We start from the raw sequence: 7,112 nt of genomic DNA on the forward strand, positions 1-7,112 counted from the left end.
TAAGATTCAAAAGATTCTGTGGAGAATTCTGTGGACTGTTCTAAAGGGAATTCAAAGGAGAATTCCAGGGCAGGACAGCCCAGGAGCAGAAGGCTCCCAAGGGCAGGACATTCTCGCAGCACGCCTCCTGACCATCCTGAGACTCAGCCCGGACAACCACGGAACGGCCAGTGTGTCTGAGTGCCAGAACTTTCCTTTGTTCTAAGAGTCTAGAGCGGAGGTTGCCAGAGAGTAACCAGAGGATCCACCCGAGGTTAGCAACAGCAGCAGGCCTCGTGAACAGGTCGGAACTGTGGAAAGCTGAACCACTATTCAGAACTAGCTCTTCATCAGGAACGAACCGGTCCTCTTCCTGACTTGCTGGGATCCACAGTAACTTTTCTCCTGTGCACAAACTTTGCTAGTTAAAGCCAACAGTGAACATCAGCAGCGCACCGTCGCAAGTCGCACAGCACAGCCTGGCACGGAGCCAGAGAGCGCGGATTGGACAGCAACAGCCTGCAACTGTTTCTTTGTGCCCGCTGGAGATCTGAATCCCCAGAAATTGGATGAGTATTCAACTTCACTGCATTACAGCTCGAGAATTCAATTGTTATCCCAACCAGTTGATATCAATTTAATTCCAAGAGTTATGTACTTGTTTTGAATATCTGATGTAGAAGTTATAACCAAGTGCATTTACGAAACGGTCTTAATGAATGATATACTGAACGTATGTCCTCTTGATATATGTAACTCTTTGTAACTGACTGAATATATATCTTTTGTATTCTGATAACCCTCTCGATAAGATCTGTTAGGTTTATATGCATATTCTATGTATTAATAAATGTATCCTCGTGTATTAGTACCTGTGTGTGTGCGTTGTTTGAGTTATGTCACATGGTTGGATTCTAAAGCCATCAAAAGAATCAACTTTGTGATTTACTGCTACAATTAATAATTGTCTCAGTAAATGCCCAAACCCTACAGAACTGGTGCCTTCAGAGAGCCACTACATTTACATATTTGGCGTCCCTGAGCCGGCTATGATTACAGCACTCTCAATTATAACCCTAGGGAATCGGGGAGTTACGGCAGCGTGGGGAGTCTGGTGAGGGCCGCGAGATCCCGGGGTGTGAGCGGCACCAGCTGCGGCCGGGTGGCCGAGTGGTTGACCCTGACAGCAAGTCTCAAAAAACATCAAGGGCGTGTAAGCACTCACACACACAGTGACCGCGTAAATTCTCACGGAAAGAACTCGCAGGACAAATAGCATGTGAAATGTGAACCACTTTATTTCATCAATAGGTTTTCAAACACAGAAACACTCAGAAACATCAAGGGCGTGTAAGCACTCACACACACACAATGACCGTGTAAAGTCTCACGGAAAGACCTCACAGGACAAATAGCATGTGAAATGTGAACCACTTTATTTCATCAATAGGTTTTCAAACACAGAAACATTGTAGTACACACTTTTCACAAACGTTACAGACTCCTGTTTGCAAGCATGTGAAATATGAACCACTTTATTTCAACAGTAGGTTTTCAAACACAGAAACATCGCAGTACACACGCGTTACTGGCTCCTGTTTGCAATCAACAATTAAATGTTGGTGTGGAAAATTAGTTCGGTACACGTAACTACCACCCCAACATTGCTGAGAAACTTTGAGGCATCTGAAAAAGCATTCATAATCCCCTTCAGCTCCCCATGTCTAAAACCATGCGAACCGCACTGGGCGATCCGATCTAACAGAGCAAAAAAATTTGCATGCGTGATCAGCGGGATGGTGTCACCACAGGTTCTGTGCAAAACATGTTGTATTTTAGAATACACACTGCAGTAGCCACCAGGCTTCCGTTTCTGATCTGAAAACATCAGATCTGCAATAATTTCACTCATGTTCTTGACATGGCGTGTATTTCACATTTTACATAGATCTTTTTTTTTGCGTCTGTAAAAATAAGAATAATGTTTCTTTTGCAATGCATCAAAAGTCATGTCTACTAATTTTTCATCTAGCTGTTCAAGTATGGAACGTACATGCACGTATGGCAAGCGGTCGTCAATTATGTTTTTCAGCAAGTGTTTTATGCCCTGTTCAGTGTCATTTGTAATGGTGTACGAATCCAGACACCTGGCGATGTACAGAACAGCCAATAAAATTCAGGCTAAACTGAGAGACTTATAAATTTCTAACGCGGCAAACGTCACATCTTCAAACCCATCTGTATAGCCGACAACCAGGCATGTGTGACCCCGTTGACCGGGGTGGTCAATCAAACAGGCCGGGCATTCATCAACCAGAACCCCCTATAAACAGTGTTTGAAGATGCAATAAACTACTGCTTTCACAATCTGGGCCATAACATCGGGCTCATTAGGGACATCGTTCTCAGCCTGGTTGAGCATCATCATTATTAACATTTGGACGAACACACAAGCATAGACACGAAACATTCAGGCGCGATGGTAGTTTGAAGATTGATGCATCAACCTCTTCATTATTCTATTAAAGGAAAAAGAAAAGGAAGGCTTAACAAAATAAATAGACATGCTTTGTACCTAAAATATCTATCATTTAACGCCTCTTTGAGTTAGGGTTTTTCGTTAATATTTACCATTTGTAGCGACGTATCATCACCACTACCAGGCAGTTCTTCATTACCAGGTTCCCCATCCAAACTCACACGACAGCCGCTGTCACACATCGCAGCGGGCGGGGTCGGGTTTTGCTAAAAAGAAGACCAAGTATTAAAATGACATACGCTAAGCGCCGATTGAAACAACAATTCCACGATCAGAACAAATATTTTAGCAGCCTACTTCTACACTTTGTAGATCAGAGGAACCCGATGTTTCTCCACACAAAGAAGCCATCTTTGTAGCTACCAACACCGGGATGGTGTCTGACAGCTCCAGGGACACGCTGCGCCAGTGTCAAGCTGGAGCGTTTAAGAATATGAACCAATGGTGTAACCACGCCTACATAACACAAGACATTTTTCAATTGGTTGTGGCGTTTTAGAACGACCCCCTCCCCCCCCCACACACACACACACAAAGCCCTATGTGTTTTATCGAGAGCGAAAAGTATTCACTTATCAGCTTATAAGTTTTAAACTTTATTAACATATAAGTATTAACACACAACACAAACACAAATTATGTGTTTGCCCAGAAAATAATTTTTTTAACACGCGTGGTTGGTCTTAAAGTTTTAAAATAATGTAATAAGACACAACTTATTTTTAATAACACATTCGTGACAGCTTTTTCCAAAGTTTGAAATGAATTTCCATGCACCGCACACGTAAAGTTTTTAAAGTATTAACAGGCAACAAATGATGTGTTTGCGCAGAAAATAAATTTTTAAACACGCATGGACTGGTCTTAAAGTTTTAAAATAATGTAATAGAGATCTTTGGGAGTCGTGTCGGGGTCGGTGTCACGGTAGTTAAAGGCTCTGGAATGCAGAGACAATGTATGGTTTTATCTGGCAAACACGTGCGCACACCGTCCGGAGTCATGGGGGGAGGAATGTTGCTGGTCAGCGGGGGTGGGGTGCTAAAATTGACCTCATAGCGAAAGTTCATAAAATTTTTAAATTTTAAGCGGGTACAATTAACAGCGCCAATATACGGACAGATATAGGAGTTACAGTTTTGCATTTGTTTTAAATACTGTTTTGTATATACATTTTAGGTTTATATTAATGTAAAGTTTTCTAATTTATAATCACCACATGTATTTCACACAAAAATGTAAATGTTCTTAACATCGCATTGCGAAAAAATAAAACCTCAAAACGTCATGGCTGGTTTGTGAACATGTCGCTATAATGAATAGATAAATTTTCTTATAGCGATACCGTTAATAAAAAACATTTTTCTTAATAATATTCTTAGTGGTCTGCTGGTGAATCAAACACAGACACCGGGACACATTTTCACTACGTTTTAACAGCTATGAAATTTAGACACCGTTGTATTTCTTAAAATAATACAGATTTTAACATTATAACGGTCTTAAACGTTTTCTAAAAATGTTTCTTAAAATAATTTCTACAGCCCAGCACGTGCACGCCCCATGATACCTAAGGTTAAAGGATTTATGGGGGTGACATGTGGGAAACATGTGTTTCTTAGAAGAGGATGTTTATCGGGGGGGTATAAGAACCAGCTGCGTAACATGCAAAGTTTTGGCTGGATTCCAATTCTTTCAGCCTCGCGTTATCGACTAACTTGTCAGAATGGACCACACCGATCAAATTCAACAGTCTGAAGACAGTTTATTTACAGATTTAACACTGCTCAATTTGATAGACAAAGATGAGGATTTCCAGAATTACCCAGGTATGTATATCTGGCTTATTGTGTGATAAAATTACAACGTCACGGTGCATGTCTCATGTTGACGTGTTGTTAGCTATAGATGCAAAAACATTGTATAATATTTGTATATCATGCAATATTGAATTATTATAATGGAATTACCAGGGAGTTGTTCTGTAATGTGGCCGTGACTGCGCGTATCCATTCTTTTCCATGAGATGCACCGAAAACAACAACTGTAAAAAGACCAGTTACGACAACACACCGCAACCCGGGGGGTAATTACGACAATGTTTTGAATAACGCTTTACGGCCATGTCCGTCTTAAAGACACACGGGTACTTTCTCCACATCAATACACGTTTGTGTCTATTTCACAGACGCTGGGGAAGGAACAAGCTACACGTTTAAAAAAACTTGTTTGTGCTTTACAATACCCCCTCAAAACCTTGTGGAGACTCAGGCAGATGTTCACGTTATACCAGAGGTTGCGGAGCATATCACCAGATCGCCTGGGAGAAGAGGTCATATTAAGAATTGTCTGTGCCGTGTTATAAAACATTATTTTAACATACACATTTAAAGGTGTCTATAACTAATTAATAAAAATTCCCACCGTTTTCTATTTTTGGTAATTTGGGGTGTTGAGTTCTTTCACTAATGGTATTTTCCCTCTCTATGCAGAACCCGAACCTTCAAAAAATAAACTACGACGCAACACTAAGACTTAACTAAAACAGCGAACTCAAAACGTCTCAAATCAACAAACAAAGGTTCATATAATTTAAGCGTGGTCAAGATGTGTTATGAACCTCTTTTTGCAACAGTTACTTCTTTTGTTAGAATGTTAATTCGTTGAAAGATCTTAGTTCACGTAGTTTTCTCTTTTGGGTTATTAAAAAACCTTATTTTAAAACTGCTTAGCCTATAAGACTTAAAGTTAAAAACGACTGGTCTGCGTCTGGTGTCTATATGCCGTTAACCTTACCGCTTGTCCCAGTAGTGCCATCACTGTCTTAAAGGAAACCGGTGTAACAACATGGCCGGGTAACTTGTTCAATTCACCCACAGCCCTTTGTGATGCGCCACATATGTGGCGTTTTTATCCATGTTAACGTAGTTTTCTGATTTTGATCGTTTAGATTGCATTGGCTGGTGTGTTGAAAAGTCTTTTATTTTTAGTGTAGTTTTCTGATTTTGAGGTATGGTACACTGGCGTGGTATTAAAAAGTATTTTACTTTTATTCACACAGCAGCTGTATCGACGAGCGGTGAAAAAAATGTGGTGGAAATGTTGGACCCTAAGGTGGTGACAGTGTTGAGGACGGCTGTTAATACGCTGACCGAAACCAAACGTGTCAAGCCTTTGGAGAGAAATAATAATGCAATTAGAGACTTGGTGTTTGGTGATGTGTGAGACTCAGTGCAGTATATTGCACATTACAATCAACAGTGAGCACTAATGAGGTGGATAAAAAGCGGGATTTAGAGAATCTAAGAGCGGCTTAAGCAAGTGTACATTCCGTGTTTCCAAAACCAACCCAGGTTTACGCTGCTAACCTCTTAGACATATTTTCTAAAGAGGATGCCACTCTAAACTCTAGATTTCATAACCTGATAATGCTATTTCATGGTTCATTGGCTAAGATCCCCGGGGATAAATGACTAAGCATGCGGTCTAAAAAGTGTTTAAAAGACCGACCTCTTGCCAACATCAAGCGTTTGTAACTGGTTTTAAATTAAACTGGCAAAAGCATGTTTGTTGAGACGTAAAAGTTTCAGAGTGAGGCATCAGATTTCCCAAGGGCAGCCCGAACCACACAATGAGAATGCATTGGTGGAAAATAACTTAGCAGGCAGCGGTGCTGTAGCAGAACAGGATGGCGGTAACTTTCAAAACCCAGAACTGGTTGTGATGAATGATGTGAATCAGGTTGGTGACGGTGTCGGTGCGAATAGAGACCCCTTAGTTTTCCTGGAGCGTATACGTAGTTATAACCGGTCTTATAATAATTTTAGAGCAACCGAGCACTATGAAGAATTTCGTTTTGTTAATCTTGACAGAATAGCCTCGTATGTACAGGCTATAGACGCTGTGCATGGTGCAGTCCAGAGAATATTGGATGAACTTTCTCCAAACATAGGGGTGAATGATTTTGTACAGCTGCGTTTGACTTCGGGTGGTTTTAACAAACCTTTGTTCTCACGCAGAAGACGGCCCAGAGAATTAAATGGTGCCGATTTTTTAAACCACATCTCAGACCTTTTACAAAGCCACACAGAAGTTCTCACCGATGACAGCCTCCGATTAGTGGTGACGATAGTTAGGAATATGCAGGGGGGTGTCCGCAGAAGATTTAAATCCGTTCTGTACAGCAGGGTAATTGAGTGGAAAAAAGCGCACCTTATCGACTTACATTACACGGGGGGTAATCTGTGTTTCGCCAGGAGTGTGTATGGTTTGTTAAATGAAGGTTGTACCGATAGGGAAATGTTACAGGGCGCTAAACGAATGCACAAAGAGTTGGGTTTTCCAGAGAATCAGAAAATTAGTTTGTCAGACATTACAGCTTTTGAAAAACATTTAAAGGTGGTCATTAAAATTTTGTACCACGACTAGGGTGATTGGAAATATTTTACAACGGGTCCCATGCCACCAAATTCTAAAATACTTTTTGTTCTACTGCATGAAGAGCATTTTTACGGGGTTTTAAATATTAAAGCTTTTGTGGAGGTATTTTTGCACTAACTGTCATGCGGCGTATAGTCATCGGAACGCACACACCTGT

The 7,112-nt window shown here is 40.9% G+C and overlaps 1 long non-coding RNA gene across 1 annotated transcript; it reads right to left on the reverse strand.

Moving 5' to 3' along the window:
• Positions 1-1,259: 1,259 nt before the first annotated feature.
• LOC148830744 (uncharacterized) lies at positions 1,260-5,356 on the reverse strand. Its single transcript, XR_016091357.1, has 3 exons — positions 4,486-5,356; positions 2,611-2,724; positions 1,260-2,498 (listed from the first exon to the last, which is right to left on the reverse strand). It is a non-coding gene; the product is annotated as an uncharacterized LOC148830744 (long non-coding RNA).
• Positions 5,357-7,112: the final 1,756 nt, after the last annotated feature.

The sequence above is a fragment of the Atractosteus spatula genome, chromosome 7, assembly GCF_055471065.1.
Source record: "Atractosteus spatula isolate fAtrSpa1 chromosome 7, fAtrSpa1.hap1, whole genome shotgun sequence".
Taxonomy (NCBI): Eukaryota; Metazoa; Chordata; class Actinopteri; order Semionotiformes; family Lepisosteidae; genus Atractosteus; species Atractosteus spatula.